This window comes from Diorhabda carinulata, chromosome 9, assembly GCF_026250575.1.
Source record: "Diorhabda carinulata isolate Delta chromosome 9, icDioCari1.1, whole genome shotgun sequence".
Classification (NCBI taxonomy): Eukaryota; Metazoa; Arthropoda; class Insecta; order Coleoptera; family Chrysomelidae; genus Diorhabda; species Diorhabda carinulata.
The window spans coordinates 14906704-14928606 of NC_079468.1; the positions used below are offsets into that span (position 1 = coordinate 14906704).

Genomic DNA, 21903 nt, shown 5'->3' on the forward strand with positions numbered 1-21903 from the left:
AGAGTATTGGAATTTCAGTTCTCGTCCTTCTTTCATCCATTTTTTCAACTATTTTGCGATCCCTTCTTGTGCTACTCGGTCTAGTAAGTATTCTCAAGTGCAAGCAGACATATGTGGCTTATAAATCAGAAAAAAAAATTATTTCTCACTTTTGAAACATGCTTATCTTGCCTATTTTGGCAATCATTTTGGAGATGTTTGGAATATTTGCGACAGAGAAGAATTGGAAAAAGATCTCAAGGAAAAATACGGAATCGACATTATAATTGCTATTTACCTCGTTAATAGTGAAGGCATAAATATGAAAAATAGATACAAACACTGATTTGAATTATACAAGAAGACTTATAGTGAGTGTATTCAGAAGAAATGCTCGTTCCATCATTTAGTACTTATCTTGATCTCTCAGAAAATTATAGAGAAATATATTATTATAGATTTCAAAGAATTCAATCGGACGATGACAGAGCATATTATTGTATTAAACATAAATATACTCGTATACATAAATATAATATCTCCTTCTGATTGAAATGTAATTTGAGATTGGAATCACAATTGTGTTGTTTCGATGGCATTCAGTAAATTTATTTAGTTTTATGTCAATAATATCTCAACCATTTTTATTGCCTTTTCATGAATTAGCTTATTTTTCTACTATTCGAATTAATTATATTTTTCCCATTACGTTATCATTTAATTTTCCGGATAATTACCTTTACCTTTGGTTAATCGAGGAAATGATTATGAATTCATCCACTTGTCAATGTTCAGTCGTATTGCCGAAATAGCAATTCAATAGTAATCATACGTACAAGGACTTTCCCAATAATTATCGAATTATCACAATAAATATGATATTAGTATAAGTCATAAAGGACATAAGACATAATACAAATATTTCATTAAATTGAAATCTAAAACATCAAAAAACAAAAGAAGTAATATTATATATCAAGTGCCTTGTACTAATTGTGATGCTGTCTACATAGGGCAGACATCTCAATATTTAGAAAATAGACTAAGAGGTCATCAAAACGATAAAAAAATAGAACTGCATTAACGAACCATGAAAAATTAAAGTATTAGTTAGTTAGTTAGCTCTAAGTCGAAACTTCAATTTTTAATCAATCTTTCAAAACTTATTGAAAAAAACTAATTTTAAACAGAAGAGACCAAAAATCAAGAACACTTAGAAACATATATTTATTTATAGAACAAAATTAGTAACATTCTAATCCTTATATTCTAATTGTTTTTTATATTAATATTTATAATAAAATTTGAACAATAATAATAAACGGGGTCTCTTTATATTTGTGATATTTTTACCATTATCAGCAAATGATGTCGCTGAAGTTCGACAAACAATGATCAGTATAATTTTTAGGATATGGTAGCTTAAAATTTCTGCAATCTTTGTCTTTGCTTTATATCCAATGTTCTTCCATTTAAGAAATTTGATACTTTTCGCAAATGTGGCTATGATTACATCATTTTTGTGCCAAATAAGCCAAAATGTCCTCCGTAATAATTCTTCGCATTTCTTTAGATCGATCCATTTCATGGATAAATTATAAATAATTTCGTACCTCAAGTTTGATTCTTCATGTAATAATTCTATACCTGAGGGGTAAACTGTCGTGACTGAAAAATTCTCGATTTTGGGATTATTGATGTAACTGCATTATCGAGGTGTATATTTTTGAATTGATAGTTGTTGTATCTACACAGCTAATGAATGGCGTTATAGCCAATGTGAATTTAATGTATCTGTTATGATATGATACAGGGAAACTCAAGTAACTGTATACCCCTATTAAATACTGATTTTAAAAAAGGAGATGCAAGTGTTTTAAGACAGTTTACCCCCTAAAAAAATAGACGACAGTGTCAAAAGCTGACATGTGTCCAGAGGGTAACAGTTATAGGTGGAATTGCTACTTCTTTTCTTGTTCATATGTTTTATGATATTTCCGTTTTGTTTTACAAATAACTTTAAATATTAGTAGTTATTCTCCATTATTTAATCTTTTATTTATGATTTGATTGATATATGTAACAAAACAGCTAAGTTATTGTTTCTAAAATGAATGAAAAAGCCATTGCGCAATGTGGGATGAAAGACTGTGTGCTCGTGGTGGTTGTGAAATAACATCGTACATTTTTAATGGGCACAAGAAAATATAGGTGTTGAAATAGTGGAGCTGAGAGTTTGGTCAGATAATTGCGCATGTCAAAATCGAAATTTTATGATAGTGTCAGCTTACGTGTGGATTTTGAGAACAATGCCTACGTTAAAAGTGATTATTCACAAATATTTATTAAAAGGGCATACCCATATGCAGTGTCGGTGGGGTTCATTCCGTGATTAAGAGGGCTAAAAAACTGGTTGGTCAGACACAAATGATGGTGCCATTGGACTGGCAGGAATTCGTTCACCAGTGGCGATTCAAAGATTTGATAAAGGTGTATGACATTATCCCCAAAGACTTTAAAAAATTCAAGTCACTTTATGAACAAAACAAAGCACCTCATGAAAACAAGAAATCTAACACCAACAGAGAAAAGTTTTTAAGAAGTAAAGCAGTAGATCATATGAACCATATAAGCTTTTGTATAAAACCAACTTTCAAGAAGAATATAAAATTGTGGACCTAAAAACTAATCGCCGGAGGAGGGAGTCCCATCAAGGGTGGCCTACAGAACTACCAGTTATGAATACTAGGCATATCATGAAAACTAAATTTGAGGATTTACAAAAACTACTAACATGGGTTCTTGTTTTCACCACTTACATTCATACATTCTTCTGCAGCTGCCCTAGTTTACCGAAATTAATGAAGATTATTATTAATGCACTATTATTCTTTTCTAACACTAAGGATTTTTCATATTTTTGTATGTACAGTTTAATAAACAACAATTTTCTTATAATAAAATGAGTTTTTATAACTTTCTTCTAATATTTAATACGTTACGACATTTAAAATTTGATTTGCGCCATAATAAAATTGTTAGAGGTAAAAAGTCGTAAGTGCTACCCGTCAAATTGGGCGGGAGAACTCATATGGTGATATCCATACTATTTAGTTAGAATAATAATAGCAAGGAACATTACAGGTTGATGACCTCTAATTATCATTGAAAACCGTGAACAACAATAAAAAGGAAAATTTAACATTAAAACTGCTCTCCTGTAACGTTTGCGTAACGTTAGTATACTATTTTTCTCTCGCCAGAATGAAGAGTTCGTCCTTGACGTATTCTAAATATTACTATCACAAGAATCGTCTAAATTCAGTTTTTTAATTTCAATTCCAAACTGTCACGATAGTAAACATTTCGATAAACAAGACGTTACTACGATACTGGGATAAAAAGAATAATATTGTATAAAAGTATAAATATACAAAATATAACTTAAAATCAATAATCAAGGATTAGTTTTAGATGAAAAATATGTTATCATTTAAATGAAGCTATTATGAATATTCATTTTGTCTTGTTCTTCTTCATTGTTATTCTTTTATCAAAAAAAAATATCAATTAATAAACATATTGATAAAAATATTGAAAGATTCGTAATTCAAAGCTTGAAATGTCAAATTTTATGAAGTGTATACTAAGTTCGTGAAGTATGGATATGGACTAAACTCACTTCTGCAATGCATTCTAAATCTGTATCAAATGAAGTGTGGCATGAAAAATTGAATAATATTTAGCAAATATGTCTACATATACTTTCAATAACAAAGATGATGCTATATATTTTGAGATACAACAGAAAACTATAAATCTTTTTAAGGAAATATGTTTATTTATACTTAAAGCCTATATTAAAGCACTTTTATAATCGAAGCTTGAAAGTTTGAAGCCATTCATTTTTTGGATTGCTCTCAAAAAATAGATAAATTTCTTCATCTATCCTCCATCGTGAAACGTCGACGTAAATATTTCTTCAGGTTAAAGAGTTGCGCCAAGCCATACGAATCGAGTGAATGTTCAACTACAGTTACTTTATTTTCAAGTTAAAACTAAATCATCTACTCTACAGGGTTTGTGAACGCATTATCACCAGTTTGCTGTAACTGAACGTTAATCTCCAAGCTTAATTGCTTCAACTATTACTGTATTACGAAAGAAATCTGCGAACATAACTTTCTGAACATATCTCTCCTAGTGTGTAGGAATATCAGAAAATAGTATGAATTTTGCATCATCTATTACTTATTTTTAAAAATACATACGTCTCACTCTCTTAATGTTTCCGACAGTAACTGAAGAAAAAGGCGTAGCAGCATGTTCATTATCATCAAGCGATATCCGTTCTATTTTAACTTTAATATACCAACTGAGGACTATTGATCCTGAAGCACCTTCAACAACAAATGCCTTGCAGCCTTTTAAGACTATTTACTTTGAAATCATTGTAGATTGTGCAATAGCAGGCAGAGCTAACTACTTAAGGATGGTAGTATCTAAAAATGCCATACTGTCAATTCTGCTCTAGTTTCAAGTCATCTCAAAATATACAGAATTACCATTGTACATTTCCTATTTCTTTAAAGTTTCAATCAATTTGCAATTAATATTGTAATTTCATAAATACCAAACTCACCGACATTCTTTGACAAAATATCAATGTATCTTAGATTATGTTTAATTGTACCCAGCCATAATAATTGAGAAAATTATCAATAAATAACCACCACCCCTAAATTTTCGTTTTAAATGGATGCACACAGTAAAAAAATGATATCTAAAGTTGCATTCGAAATTCTCTACCATGCAGAAAGAATGTACATTTATGACGAGAAAGAGACCAATTCATACATTAAAAATATAGAGGGTTTTGTCCCTTGAAAACAACTATTTCGTTTTTGTTTTTTCTGGAATTTTCACTTTAGATTCAAATATACAAAATACAGTCATAACCATATAACGTTATATGAGAGCGATATTCCGGAGTGAATTTTTAATAAAACAAATATTTTACTATGGGAAAATATTTTATTTTTATATAAATACGCGTTCATGTCTGTCATCATCTCTTCATTCGTCTGAAATAACTTTTCACCAAGCCATTTTTCTCAGCTTGCGTAAGTTATTAGGAGGTTTTCAAATTAAAGGAATATATAAACAAATCGTAACGTCGTTAGCCTATTTTTTTGCAACAATGGACGTTGTTTTGATGGAAACTCCTAACTTCAACAAGAGCAGTTATTTTTCTTTAGTCGGCATTACATGTCTAAAAGCGGTGACTTCAATGGTTCAAAGAACGGCTTCTGCTTTTTTAGAAATACGTTCCTTGAGACAGAAAGAGAGAGAGAGAGAGAAAATACTTTATTGTCATTATTGTCAAAAATTGTTACAATTTCTTGAAAGAAAGCTTGTAAAAGTATGTAAGTCCATATCAAATTATAAACCAGTATGCAGCATACCCGGAATTAAATATTATTATTAGAATAGAAGTCATTTACAGAGTAGAAGGCACTGTCCAGTAAATATGTCCTCAAATTATTTGAGTCCATAACTCCAATTGTATTTTTCTTTCTGGCACTCAATTTTAATTTTACGGGAAAATTTACTCGAATTACATTTTAAGAAGGAGCTTGAAGGAATTGCACTAATTTTGCATATTATTTTTTCACAAACTCGCTCTGTTCAATTCTTCATTAGCTGTATTTTCATTCAATTATTGTACGAGGGTACGCCGAAGTTTCTGGAGCAGTTACAGAAAATGACGGTCCCGTGTTCAGACTTCAACATCATCCGTATTCATATAGCTACTTTTTAAAGCAGAGGTCTACTTAAAAATTATTTGATGGGATGAATGATGTACAGGATAATGTTTTTGGTTTCCTTTTATCGTTTTCATTTATTATTACATTACATATATTACATTTATCGTCAACATTTATTTATCAGTCAGATTTATATGAAATTTCAACAGATGACATTAGGAACATGACGGAAACTAATAATATAATCACTATAGTGAATGTGTTCCGTCAAACCGTCCTCTTCTACAACCATTCAGCATGATTTAAGGCAAGGCCCAAATTGGGACACGTATAGCACGTGTGAGGTGACGCTGCACAGCATATAGTTTTGTAATCTTCAAGATTGAATACACTGGCAAATTGACCACGCATCGCGACCTGATGCGACACGCGTGAGCTCACAGACGTGTCCCGCTGTAGTTCAGTTACAGTTTGTTGTGTCACACGTGTGGGTGACTAGCAAGTCTTTTTATATTTTTTTACGAAAAAATGACTCAAGAAAATTTAATAGGGCGGTAAGGGGGCACAGAGAGCTTTACGATACAAAAAATGGTGATTATATGAAGACGAAACTGTGAATTGTAAATTTTCTACTGCCATGGAAGAAATTTATTGGGTGATTCAAATTTCTTCCTTAACAAGTAATAACACAACATTTCCTCTTCAGCATCATCGGGCTCTGATTCAGAACCTAAGTTCAATAACAACAATTGTTTTGTTCGATTGTCAAAAATGTCAGACATTTTTTAATACTGGCTAGTCGCGAAATGCCAATTAAATCCAAACCCCACCGTTTCCTATTTTAAAACGCGTGTCTCAATACGCGGATAACAACACAGCAGGTGTAGCATGTACGAATCGTATCTCTCGTGTCATGCTACAGCACACGTGCTATACGTGTCCCAATTTGCGCCTTGCTCTACGAGTGTATCTCTTCCAATTTTATGTATTTGGTGTATTAGCTGTTATTGCTTTGTTTCTAATTTGCTATGGTCAATTATTTTCGTTCACTTTAGAATATCAGGGTAAATAGTTCAAAATAAGTAATTCTGTACCCATAGGTGATTCTATCATAAGTAAGTATTCCAAAATGATCCGTTTGGAATACATCACAGGTTTGAACCATAGTTGCAATTGCATAGCATGCAAATCGGTTTTGTTTCGGAAAAAAAATTATGTATATGACCATCGTATATCAAATAACAATTTTTTTTTAGTTGGAATTTCTGGAACTGTTAATGATATTCATACCAAACACACTACCACCACACCAACACTTACAATTACACTGCCTGATGGGCGTTTCGATAACCAGGTTATAGTCTTCAGAGAATGTAAGGAAACATTCAGTCTCTGAAGACGATAATTGTGAGGGTTGGTGTAGGTAGTGAACAGAATATTTGTTCGGTTGTTCAAAATATATTTAACCAAAATTTCACTTTATAACCTGCTTGTTCAACAATAAATTTTCTGCCATATATAGTGGATCACAAACAACAGTCTACAATGATATTTTGTAGACTTTATTAGATTTCAAAGGAATGATGAAACACATTTTTACTATACATCTGTTACCCTTCCATCCTTACATCTTGTACCCTTTTTATTCCTTATTTTCAGATAGTATTTACCGACTAAGGTATTTAGATACAATATCCAATCACATTGATCGATTGACTAATACTTTTTACACTCTCATATTGTTTATTTATTTTATAATTATACTTATTCACCTTATATATTTGTCTTATTCATATTCCTTTATATCTTATCAGTGTCCTGCTAAAATTTATTCTGTTAACTCAATCTTCTTTCTTCGACATATTACAAACGGTTACAGAAGCATGATCTGAGTATTAAAATAACCTTCAAATTCCTGTCCTGATTTGTTGTTTGTACCTGAATTGATTATGAGGTTTAATAATACATCCCCCGTTTCACTTTTTGTTTTTAGTGAATTTGTGGATCTTTATTCATATCATGTTGTATTTACACATTTTAAATTTATACAACAAAAACAAAAGGGGTTATGCAGATAGCTTTGTGGTCAAGGAGAGATATCAATGTGTGGATTGAATTTTTTATGCATCTCTGTTATATCGTTTACGCGATAATAAATTGGAAGTGAATTAATGGCATAGAAAATTTATATCTCTAAAGCAAAATATACGTATATAAGTATGGTTTTGAATATAAGTTACCGAGGTTATTATAAAGCAAATGGGTACTCATACTTTTAGCAAATAAAATAAATATGTTTTTCACAGAGACTGTCGCTTTCGAGTTAAAGACATTTTTAAATGAAAGCTAATATTTAGGAATAGACGCACTAATTCTCCGATTAATGATGCTTAGTTTAGATCAGTCAACAAGTAAATAAATCAGCTTAGTCCTGAGATAATTGATATTCAATCTAGAGCGTACAGGAAAAGGAACAGCTTTGTCCAAGTATTCAGGTAAAGAACCAGCGATATCAAATAAAATAACGCCTTATTTTTAACGTGTTGTTGTTGTTGTTGTTGTTTTTATGCGTGTGTGCTTGCAGTGAGTCAAATGAGTCCATTAAACACTAAATTATAGACAAAAAAAAGAAAGAGAACCGGACGCTTGTCAGTAATATTAAAGTGTTTTGTAGGAATTGACGAGGACTGCTTTCTCACAATGAACAAAATTCATATCTAGCTCAACTAATTACGGTGGTACCTGTCAAACAAAGAAGGCCCCGTCAAAATGAATCCACGGCTACCCTCCATGATGTTATTCGTACGGAATGGGCGTCCTAGATCGTGCATTCCTTTATTTTGTTCGATTGATGGAATAACAAAAACTAAGCTGATTTACATAAAAGAAAGTCTATAATGCACTGGTGCCGCTCATAAAGATAAACGGGGAAAGCATAGTGCAATTCATAGACAACTTAACGAGGCGTTTGGTATGTAAACACATTAAAAGTTTTGAGTGTCGTCGAAGCGATTATAGTTTGAAAATTACAAAAAAGACCTATTTGCCCGAAGAGCTTTCAATTAAAAAAATGTTCAAACACTTTGACCAAAAGCATCCAAATATTGTTAGAGTCTTTTATGAAACATACAGAACCATTTTTAATAAGTTTAATATATCATTTGGATATTCCCGAACTGATACTTGCGCAACATGTGACGAGTTTCAGATTAAAATTAAAAGCATGTCTGCTGAAAAGGATACGGATGAGATTGGAAAATTAACTTTAATGAATGATCTGCCTAAGAATAAGGCTGAGGTGTTTTATTGTCGAAAGAGGGGAGCAAGAAGAGCTGCAAAAAACTAACAAAAAAGAAACCATCTGCATTTATTTTGTAAAAAGTATTTCCATCCTGAAAATTGCCACAAATGACGTTTATTTTAAACGGCGGTTATCCATATATGCTTTTAACATTCATCTCTTTATTTTGTTCAGTCGATATTTTATACTTATCACGAGGGAATCGCTAAAAAAGGATGTGACAATATACGAATTTGAAATTTGAGAAGTTCCTTTGAGATCCCAGAAGAAGTTATGAGAAACTTTCACTGCAAACCATTGCCTCTCATCGTAATGAGTGTGTCACAAAACATTATTATGAATTGTCTTTTTTAAACTTAATATAGGTACATAAAATATGTCCATTTAAAATTCGCGTCTTAAAGAAAATAGTGGCAAAACCTGGACATGACCGTCTTATTTACTAGTTCCACCTACAACGGACAAGCCCTATCTGGAATAATAAGAAAACGAATTGTAAAAATGTTCAAATCTTTTGTTACTTCATAGGTCTTTTACCGCTAGCGAAGCCTAATTTTGTAGACCTGATGAGCATCAGGCGGTATTGTAGTCCAAGAACGGTGACATTTTTCAAATACCAGGCACATAACTAACAAGTAAGTTTGAAATACTTACAAGTATAAATTTTAAGCATAAGCAAATAATTGTTAAAAAAATCACTTACTCAGATATTTTTTGTTATAAATATAATTGTGACATGGATGGTTCTTGTTGTTTTAGATGACGTAGCTTCCCTGGAAAACATGAATTTCCTTTGTTTTTTGGCAACAAATTCTTAAAAGATTTCTCAAAGCTTTATTATTATAATCATAAGATTTTGCTATAATGTAACTTTAGTTTTCTGGAAACATTCGAATTATTTCTAATTTTAGAATAAAAATATTTCCTTTTCAACTTTAAATTGGTATTCACTCAGTTTGAAAATGAAGTGACATGTCTGCTTTTTTTTCTGTGCCCATTATTTTGATAAAGACCGCAATAGGTTGAAAAGTCAATATTTGTATCTATTTTGAAACGAAGCTTTAGTTATAAAAGACCTAAAATCATATTATGTATCACTTATATAAAAGTTTTCAAAAGGCTGATAATTTGTGGTTAGGTCACATTTCTTTGAATCACATTATTTGAATGTGTGTGTAATGGTCGATATCTCCCAGTCCATACGAATTTATCCACGGTTGTAAATTTTGCTTATTGATGTAATCCATTCCATACCAACCATAACAACATAATTGACTTCATCAGGTGTGATAGGAAATCCGTCGTTGCATTTTCAATTCAATCTTGTCATACACCCTGCATCTTTGAGGGTATTTTCCATATACTTGTACATAATTCTTTTTTGTTTTCTGTGTCTAGTGCTTCCGTTAGTCGTCTCCTATGTTTGTGGTTGTATAATCTCTTCGATTTTCTTGTTAAAGTTGGATTCATAATATTTTTCTCTAGTTCTTTCGCTTTCCGTCCATTTCCATATCACCGTCTTTCTCCAAGGGCCTATCCAATAGTCCTCGTTATTTTCCTCATTTTTTCTATCCTCTCCCTCTAATTGTTTTATATCATAGGAAGGTTATTGTGGGGTAGGAAGGTATCATAGCATGATTCAGCTTTTCAGTTTGAAATTCATTTTATGTATGTGAATAGGGTATTATGTACACTGCGATCCACAGGATCTAATGTGTCCCTTTTTACTTGCAATGGCAGTAATGATCCTTAGTGTTTACAGCGCATCTATTAATTTCACTCTTAGAAAGTTGAGGATGTAGGTTGATTCCAAGTGCTATAGATCGACGTCTATTTCATAAGCCCCCAGGTGCAATGCTCTGGAGCTCCTCAGTCTCTCACACCTCGAGATATTGTGGACAATCACGTTCCACTCTCTGATATACTTAGCATCTTCGGCTATCAATTGAGGTGGAAATACTACAAGTATTTGTAGATTTCTCTTGATTAGTTAATACATGCAACAAATCTTTTCTGGTTAATTGTTTTTCAGGAGTATCTTGCCCATCTCCTGTAGATTGTTACAGTAACTGATTTTACCCTTATCCACTTTCTTTATCAGTGATTTCTCTATTATTCTGTAGCTGTTACTACAAAAGGGTTCAGGTTTACCAGCTTCTATCTTAGCAACTCTGTCAGCTGTTTCATTTCCATCTACTCCACAGTGTCCCGAAATGACTGCTTCTGGATATGTTTTTACATTATATTTCTGAATCTTTAGTTAATGAGGAGAAATTCTATTTAACAACTCTATTGATGAACTCGTTTCAATCATTTGAAAAATTGTTAAGTATAAAAATTTTTCATTCGTCAATTATAAAACAACAACCAATATTTCAAATTATATCTTATTTTAATTTAGATAATTCAGATCCCTCCATCACGAACTGTTGGAATTGAATGTATTTTAGACTATAAGATGCTTTTTTTCAAGCAGTGATTAAAAACCCTTCCTCACTAAATTATGAGTAATTAATTTAACTCTTCTCAAAATTATTCTCCTCAAATTGTGCTGTTTACTACTGGACTATAAGGTACATTCTGATGCATTACATGTACGTCTGCCATCATAAAAAATGATATGTATGCTTATAGCCCACGAGAAAGAAATGATAAATGTGGTCGGATAAATAGTTAATCTGACTTTTATCACACTTTCAGAGCCATTTTGATGCACTAAATGATTGATACGCATAATAATACATTTTTCATGAGAAAAAATCACTGGATAAATGTGTATCATATCTGTGTCTTATTAAATTTCCATATAAACTAGCGGTGGAATGAATTATTCAGAGAATTCACCCCTTGAAGGTATAATTTAGACAGTGTTTACCGTAATTTTTTTCGTAAGCAATCGCAGTCTCACGGATACTGAAGAAATCAATTGATATTTTACAAGGGCAAATTTCATACATCCATAAATTACACTTTTATGTATGAATATTTAATTAATAATGTTATTATCAATCAGTAACATCCTTAAAATGAATATCACTGAAAAAACATTTAAATATGGTAATTGTGGTATTAAATAAGGAGAACGAATCAGAGAAAATTTAGAAAATTAATTGAAATAGGGAGTTCATATAGTTTCCTCAAAATGGTCAAACTTTCAGAAATTATGGTTTCAATTCACTCCACAAACTACTGCTTGTATTTTGTTCTTTACTCTTCAGTACTATTAAAGTGAATTCTATATATTGAGTTTCAATCAGATAACATTGCCTCGTCTAACGCATCGGCGTAAAACATCTGAGCATACATAAATTTTTTTCCAACCTTCTAATATGAACCGTTCTCGGAACAATTTTTGGAAAAGTTTAAATGTCATTTCTGCGCAATCTCCGGCCATACACATTTTCGGTAGCATGTGCTATCCACCAAGTATCCAAAAGACCGTTCGGAAACGGTTCACGAACGATGTCAAAGTCGGTTGGAACACAAAACAGAATCGTTCTTATAAAGGTAGCTGTCCTGTTGGAATACTACTGCGCAAAATCGTCACCATACCAAGGACGGTTCTTTAACAGGTTGGAACCAGCCTATAATAAACGCCTTCCAATCCTAGACAGTGCAACTATCCTATGATTTTACTAGTACATTAATGAGTTTTTATTTTGTCTATAAGATTGTCTAAAATGAATTAGATCGGAAGATCCAAGTTCACGGCTAGTTCGTCTACCCGAATCTTAAAAGCTTACGTTTCGGTGTAAACAGAAAATGTAGTAGAAGACAAAAAAATTCATTTGCGACGTTATGGAACAAAATCTGGGAATACTTTTCAAAGTACACAATAATTTCCTACTTAGACTCAGACTGTTATTGTGTTTTCATTTGAAAGTCAAAAGATGAAGTGAATGGTAACAAGCAGGCTTCTATATTGAAAAATTCTACGGCAGTTTTCTACAGAATGATGGAGGCGCTCATCTACAAACACGAATAAAAAAAATATATTCTGAACCATTCATGTTTTCAACTACAAACATAATGACGTTGTCTTAAGCTAATATTTTGAAAAATTTTGTTGGAATTAATTTTATTGTTTTTATATGATGAATATTCATTTACTTCGACAAACTAAGCACTTGGATGTACTTAATCAAAATTTAATATTACAGAGTATTCAACAGCAACCACTCCATGTGCATCCCTTCCGTTGCATTTAAAAACACATAATTTAACTACACTTTCATTCAAGACATTGTCATCCTTCCTTCCTCAATAAAACAATATTTCTTCGCTATTTGCCTGAACCAAGGAATTCCAAGTTACCATTTTTGAAAATTCCAAATTACTTTTCTTTTATAACCTTCTTAATCTCCTTGTGGCATGCGATTAATCTAATCCTCCCCGATATATGGTAGCACGTTCCAGGAATAACCAGCACAACTATGTTCCTTTACCCAGGTCCCCCATAAAGGCTATTGGTGCAAATAATGATTTTGGCATCCTTTAAGCCATTTTGGTGGGTAGGTGGTAGTTAGGTGCTGAAAATAAACAAAAAACTGAACTTATTTATTTGTAGACTAGAATAAAACCATAACAAAATAAATTATCATCAATATCATCATGGGATTGTGTTCATCGATTATTAACAGCTTAAACAAAAAGTGGTGCAGGAAGAAATTGCAACTAAGCGACCGCATTTGAAGAAAAAGAAAGTGCTTTTTTATCAAGACAACTCACCTTTCCAAATTTCGGTGATCGTCACGATATGCATTTCGAACTAGTTTACCCCGACTGTAATCACCAGAACTGGCCCCCGAAATCATTTTCCTGTATCTCAACTTACAAGTTTAATTCTCGAGATCAAGATTTATTATTTGGATTTGGAAGGTTTAAAAAGTTTGCATTGCTGGAAAAAGTGTAGACTTAAAGTAGACTGTTCAAAAATAAAAATGATTATGAAAAAAATGTCTTGTTTCTTTGTTAGGTCTAAAACACTAGGTTAGTATTTGAGCTTCCCCGAAGTGGTTGTACTGAAATCTAGTAAAAATTCAGATAATTGGGTATATTATATATATACACTTACTTTTTTTTTCTGATTCACGATCCTGCATATGAGGCTTGCCCATAAAAACTGTGCTATCATTTTCAAATAAGCTGTAAATGTCATTTACCATGTTTTTTAGTAAATTCTTTTTTATTTTGTGTAGTTTACGTTCAAACTTTTTACGTGACAATAATAAAACCCTACCAATGATATCCGTGCACCTTTAAAAAGCACTATTTAATTTAATGTTTTGATTAAGTGTCAAACTTCTTGGGCGATGCAGATAAAAACTATTGTTTTCTATCAACAAACGCTGTCTCGTATGTCAGTTATTATGAGGAAAAAATCAAAACTCCCGGCAATTTATTATACAATTGTTCCAAACTATCTAAGTTCATGATTGCTTATTGTTTATTGTTTCTGAATGAAAAACGATTTATATGACATCACATCACAAGAAATTGGTATCACTTGAATTACAAGCATGTAACCATGTGTAGGATGATTTGTTTTTTGAAGATATATCATTTGTATATATGATTAATAACTGAAATGTTTCCGTTAGTTTTCTTAGAGTTAAATATATCTTTGAATGTATTAGTTTTTAGAACATTTGGAACACATACATTCAATTAAAAATTAGAAACTAGTATGAATATATACTTGAACAAAAAAAAATAATGTATGTCCCAATAATTTTTGCACAAAGTTTAGGAGTTTAAAAATAGGTTGTGATAATACAATATCAATATGGCTTTGTACACAAAAAATTGTTTATTTTCTTAACATTAGTGTTTATATATAGGCTTATATGCAGACCATTTAGGTCCCTAGGTCCATAGCCTTGTGATTTCTCTCTTCTTTCGGTTTCTTGCTTTTTCCCTTCGGCTCTAGATAATTCTCTCTCTAAGGTCTTCCCTCCGCCATTTTTTTGGTCTAGCTCTTTTCCTCTTACTGTCCGGTATCTTCCATGCAACTCGTTTCAAAAGCCTGTCTTCGTCCATTCTTTCTAAGTGACCTAGTCATTGTAATATTTTTGTCTTTATAAACGCCCTGATTGGTGCCTCATTGAAAACTGTATAAATTTCATGGTTTGATCTTGTCTCCAATCCTAACTCTGTCTCTTTCCTTCATAAATTTTTCTTAATATTTTTCTCTCGCAGATATCCAATCTCTGTTTGGTTTTATTTATCATTATCCAAGTTTCACAAACGTATGTCAGGGTGGGTCTCAACATTGTATTATAAATTCGAACTGTCGTAGATCTGGATATCTCTTTCGATGTTAATATTCTTCTAAGACTGCCTGCACAGCTGTTACTTTTGTCTATGTACATTAGTTACTTTTCTTTTATATCATTTGCATAAAAATGTCTTATAAGTTGAAAATAAGAAAAAACATTTATAATGTGGTGCACTAATCCTTAAGCTGGCATAGTTAACTAGTTTCATTACCAAAATATTTCAAGTAGAAGCATTCATCATGCTAAAGCTGGATGTGACGATTTCTGAACCTCCCGACTCGCCAAAAAGACAAAAAGCAGAAAGACTGGTAAAAAAACAGAGTCGGAGTTTCTGTGAGAAAATTAGCGTGTGAATACCGTACTTCAAAGAGACTCGTATCGCGTCCATTGGCAAGAGATGATCAAACTACAGAAAAATTCAAGTGTCCTAAATATACCTCAAACCAATTAGCACAGACGCTGTCGACAACTGAGACGGCTACATTTTGCAAATTAGTGTTATGGAATATGAAAAATACTTCACACTTGCCAATCCGGAAATCTAAGGAAACAATGGTTTTTATAGAAGAGTACCCTAACAATGTAAATTATAACGATAAAGCTTACTTTGCTGATAGAGTTTTGGTCCGGAGTGCGATTTCGACAAGAGATATATCCAGGCCTTATATAGGTCCAGTAAGGGAGTGAGCTGTAGATTCTGATACAAACAACTGCTTCAGTAATTTAGTTGATTTTATACGCTAACATCATGTTGGAGACTACATAATAGTTTGGACTTGGCGACAAGAAAAATTGATTTTCAAGTTGTCCAATACATAATGGGAGATATTCGTAGAAAATTATGCCTAATTGGAGAAGAGAAGTTATAATTAATGCTATCGATGCAATGACCACATTCTTCTTGTTTACTTTACCTATAGTTTTGTTATTTTCATTTTTAAACCGCAATATATTGGTAATAAATTGATGCAATTTCTTGCACGTTGTCTTGCATCATGTCAACCGGCCTTAAGAACTAAATTTTCGTAAAAACTAAGTTTCTTATTGCTTGAAATATTTTTTCACATAAAATCTTAAAAGATAGAAAGGAGGAAACTGGATATTTTTATTTTAGTATATATGTGTAACATTTAACAGTATCATAATTGACAAAAGGCTCTTTGTATGTAGCAACGTAATTTTTATAGTAAAAACAAACTAGTTTCAAGTTCTTTTTTATTTTATAGTCATTTTCAAATTAATTTATGCCATCTGCTTATAAGCGACCCTTTGTATTCTTAAAATAATAAACAAGGGCTTTATTTTTTCAACAAAGTTTCTCACTTTTTAAAAGTTGGAATCCACATTTTGTAATATTTTTATTAGGTCGTAAAAAAGCGACTGAATAAATAACTAGCTGAGCTATGTCAAGTACTTTTTAATTCCCAGTGGCTAGTAAAAGAAAGCTGTGAAATTTTCTACTCATATTTCAATATTCATTATTTCTACACTAAAATTCCAAGTATTTGTCGTGAGATAGTTAGAGTACAATATGCCAGGACTTATAAATTATTTGAGAGTTATAAGTATGAATGCTTATTACTTTAATTTGTTTTTGTGAACTCCGATTATCATCAATAGTAATTGTTTTATTGTTCATGACGAAACCAAGTTTGTTTTATCAGCAATTCACAAAATAAAAACTTGAGACAGATAAATTTAGTTACATTTTATGAGGTGAAAAACTTTATATTCGACTGAGTAAGTGCAAAGATTTAATAATATTGAATTTACCCCATAATTTAATTGTTTGCTATATTTAATTCATTATACTCAGCTTGTTGAACATGATTAATGCTTAATCATAATCAATATAAATTGTGAAATTGTAAAAAATGTTAACAGTACGCCAGGTAATAAAGATTGTTGTCATTATAGCTTGATGGTGTGTCCACTAACACTGACTCACTACAATCTTACGATTATGTTGTTTCGTTTGACTGTCGTACTGTTCGGTTATGTCTGTTTTGTTTCCTTTTCGCGATCCGACCATTCAACTACTTAATACGTGTGTTTGTGGTTTGTTTTGATATTTTTCATTTTCGTTATTGTTAACTAGCAGCGCGTTCTTATTAAATATTGGCAGTGACCTTGATCTGGATATGACTGGGTACAAATGTGGCAATTGCTTTAAGAAATTTTTAAAAAACGATAAATTTAATAAACTTCGATGCAGCGATGAATGTACAGGACCTAACAAAGCTACTACAAAAACTCTACTTTCCCAGAAATTTAACAACTTGGGTTTTTTGTATACTCTGCGAGTCTCCTAATTTGAGGTACATCGATGATAAATTTTCTAATTTAATCAGGAATCAGATTCTCAAGAAATCTTCTATTCGCTAGCAAGTCGTATAAATCAGTTCACCAATAGCGCACCAACTATTACTGAGATATACGATATGTTATTAGAAAACGAATTTAAATGGAATTTTATTGCAAGGAAGATAGGTGATATCAACAAAATAACCAACAAGTTTACTGTCTTTAAGCTAGATTTGTTGCTTAAATTGGTACGGGATATGAAACACAATCTTTTCAATTTATCTTCAATGTTTTTCGACGATTGCGTAGAAACAAAAAAAATCCTATCCACAAATCTTCATCCGAGGAGATAAAATAAGATTTGCGAAATTTGAAAAATAATTTAAGTCATATATCCAGTCCAGTGAAAGAGATGAAAACCCAAATTAATGACAGAAACTAGAAGAAACGAGCCACCTATATTCCATCATCAAATTGATATATCCAGTTTTCCAGAGGTTTCGTACGCCGTGTTCCCTAGCAGTAATTATGTAGTGGCTTTATGTAATAGTCAATCTCCATGCGGCTGCACTACAAATCATATAGTACTTCATGTTGAAGAAAAGTTGGGTTTTACAGAGTTCATTCATTCCTTTCCCATATTCTATGGAGACAATGAACCAAAAACAACATAATTTAAAATATGTTTTCGAACAAAAGCTTCTGCTAGCTATTTGTTTATCGGTGATATGTGGTCATCTAGAGTTTCATTTAAATGGTCTGTTGAATCTTCTTTGTCCTGAGAAGCCCCACTTCCACCATCGGTGGATACTCTTGATGTGAAGCTAAATCCAGTGATGCGTCCTGTTAGTACAGGTTCTGACCTTTCGCGTCCAGAAATAATATCCATCTCATCCGAAAAATAAGCTTTAGCATTATTCAAATCAAACAGCTTTTCGTGTGATACATCATTCCAAATCACAAAAGATCTGTAAGAGACCTATTTTGCAGGTTGTATTGTCCATAATGATACTCTATTAATGGCACTCATATAATTCATGTACCAGTTACTATTATCATATTTATAAGTTGTTGGTAATAACTCCCCTTTTCAATATCGGTTATTGCAATAATCTCACACGAAATTATCAACTGGTGCCTCCAAAGTTTTTACTCGGTTTTAGGAAATATCCAATTGTATCTCTGAAACAGCTTTTGATAAGTAATTCTTCTTTGAAAAAATGTAACATGCAAAAAGCTTAGTTACCAAACTAGTTCGAATACGCCCATATGAAATCAGTTTTTGAATATTATATCTTTGAAAGATTAATATTTTACTGGTACTCACCAAAATATTTGTCTTGCACTAATTTTGCAGCAGTTTTCACACTCTGCTCTTAATTTCCACCGGTTTCTCAATACGCAATCTTGTATAATTTATACTAATTCTTTGTTACTATTATTCTACATCTTTTAGTTGCGTTCCACATATTCCATAGCAGATTGTGTCTAATTTGATTAATGTCTTTTCGACTTATGTAGCCACCTGCAACTTATAATTATTAGTTTGTCCATCTGTCCAAAGTTGTTAGACCAATCGTAATATAACAATAGCCACTATTTTCACTGTAATACTTTTTATTTCTGGTTTAAATCAAGTCGATATTCAAGAGAGTTATAGCGAAAATTCAATTACTAACTTTCATTTCAAAGTACGGCCTCTAATATGAAAATGGTATGTAAATGTTTTAGTACTGAAAATTTATATTATGTCTGTCAAATTCCCAGTGAATATATCATTGGAAATTCTATATCAAAATATTATTGAAATGATAGAAATAAAATTTCGCAACATAAACAAAAACTGAGTTTGGTAGTTAATGAAGTGTCAAAACCGACTTGAAAAGCAAATTAAAGATCTTCGATGGATGATAGAGAGTTGATCACAATCAACACAAACACGAAACTTATGCAGAAGTCCATCCCAGGTTATAAAATTTCTAGTTGCAACGTAACATTGAATTACAGTATCCTGCAACGTGAAACATTGCGAAAAAATACATCATCGCTTTCGTTTATCATCATCGTACCTAATAAAAATGCCCCAGAGAGTTCAGAGAGGACAGAGCAAAGAAGCCGTTTCATAATCAAATAAATGAAAAATAAAAAAAAATTAATCAGATTTAGCCAGATTGGTAGAAAGTCACCAGATCCATTGTAGTATATGATTACGTTGAAGGATAACGCTTACCCCTTATGCCGACTCCGAAGATTAATGTAAATAAAGATTTGCCTTAATCAGGAATACAGGGTGGAAAATGAACGATATCTTCTAGATCCCCGTAGATAATTATACAATACAACTATGAACTATATACATGTAAGGATTTCTTGGTTGTCTAGAGTTTTTTTCTTCTTAAAACGCCGGTTAGAAGGAAAACACTTTTATTATAGAATTTAAACAATGGAAATACTTTACTTATGCACAATGTGAATAAGAGAACTGAGGTTGATAGTAAAAATATTCGTGTATGTGGTTTATACGTTAAATGAGCATGAGCGAGAGATCGTCTTCATCACGCAGTCGTCTTAGTTGCATAACCTTTACCATCTACGTCTTACTCCCGACTGACTCGCTTGTTATTGTCGGCTTAGGCTGCTAAAGAAAACTAGTGTTCTTTGCGTAGCTGTAGGGTGGAGTACAGCAATAATCTCAATTCTACATACATAACTTCTATCTACCACTCTTATTTGATTGAATACATACAACACATTAACACAAGATTAACTGCACTCACTGAATATTACAACAATTTTGTATTTGTTTACGACATAAATAATTTAAAATCTTCGCTAAATATCGAGCTTTTGAAGCATTTCAAGATGTATAAAGCAAAGACATAGAATCTTACGATCTTCACGAAGAACTGCAACTTTTAGTGCGTAATCATCCAAATCCCATTAAAAACGCAAGTAAGATATTTACTCTAATGTTTATATTGATATTAGAGTTATGTTCTTCCACAGAAAGAAGATTTTCTAAGTTAAAAATTATCAAAAACTATTTGAGAAGCAATATGAAGCAGGACCAATTATCTGGTTTATTTTTCTAATCTATATGATTTTCAATATTCTCTTATCACTCATTTATATTTTTTCACTAAGAGTAGGCTTGTCGTATGAAACCTTGTTTGTTAAGTTGTATGCACAGATGACAGCATCAATCACTGAAATGTATGAGTGTTTGGCAAATGGTAAGAGTCGACTGATTCCGATATTTATCATTTTTATAAACTTTGTACAGTTGTTTCATATACAAATGAGTTTAACAAAATACCTCTAGCTTCAGCCAAAATTGAGCTTCAACATTGAAAATTTATTATTTAAATTACTTATCTGGTTTCTCATATAGTACAACTTTATTGCGAAATTTCGTTCGTGTTTTCACAATTGTTTTAAATTGTTCTATTCACAAATTTTATATTTTATAATCGGTTTCGTGATACCTAATATCCACACATATTCAAACTACTGATATAAAATTTCACATCTCACTCGAAACTAACAGATTTATGGTAACATTTCCTATCTTAACGGTCCAAAAATAAAATTTCTTATAACAGCATCGTTTCCTCCGCTGTCATATTTTACCCAAAACTTCACGATATACTAATCCAAACATACTTATCAATACATAAGTCCCTCATCGCTTTCTTTCTAACTACCTTAAACCTGTCGAGAGTTTTACACGCAATGTTCGGTTTGTAGATGAAGAGGTATTAACTAAGAGTAAATAACTAAATTAATTTATTGGATAGTTCCTTTCAGCTCGTCGTAATTTAAGATGAGTTACCCTTCACATAAATAAAGCTTTCATTTGTGTACATCTACAGAAAGCATGTTTTGACAGTTTTTAAAAGGATCCTATTAAGTAATTCTACTAAAAAGGATAATTGTTCACTGGAATTCTTTCTCTTGTCTGGATAGGGTAGGTACAGATTACCCTCATAATATACGTGGCCTGCTCAAACTAGATGCCAATAAAGATGGTTATGTGACAGAAAGTATGAAATAGAAAGAGAGAAATTCTTTATTGTCAAAAAATTGTTACAATTTGTAGACAAAACCTTGAAAAAACTAAAAAACAAACACAAAAACAACTTAATAAAGATACAAATACAATAAAATTTCAATATACTTATTGATAAGCTCATTTTGCAAACGTCGAGGAGTAGTTAATTGCTTCTAATGATGCCAAAGCAGAAGAGAAAGTCATAAAACCACAAGTAAACAT

At 31.9% G+C, this 21903-nt stretch overlaps 1 protein-coding gene across 2 annotated transcripts in view; it reads left to right on the plus strand.

Annotated features, from left to right (window-relative positions):
* Nucleotides 1-21903, plus strand: part of LOC130897805 (uncharacterized) — an 82261-nt gene that overhangs the window by 33187 nt on the left and 27171 nt on the right. Inside the window, exon 1 of one of the 2 annotated variants that reach the window (XM_057806717.1) lies at nt 16974-17066. The exons of the other annotated variant lie outside the window; for it this stretch is intronic. The gene's annotated coding sequence lies outside the window, so the exon portion shown is untranslated. Of the gene's footprint in view, nt 1-16973; nt 17067-21903 lie in introns of those variants that run through there. 2 annotated transcript variants of the gene reach the window in all.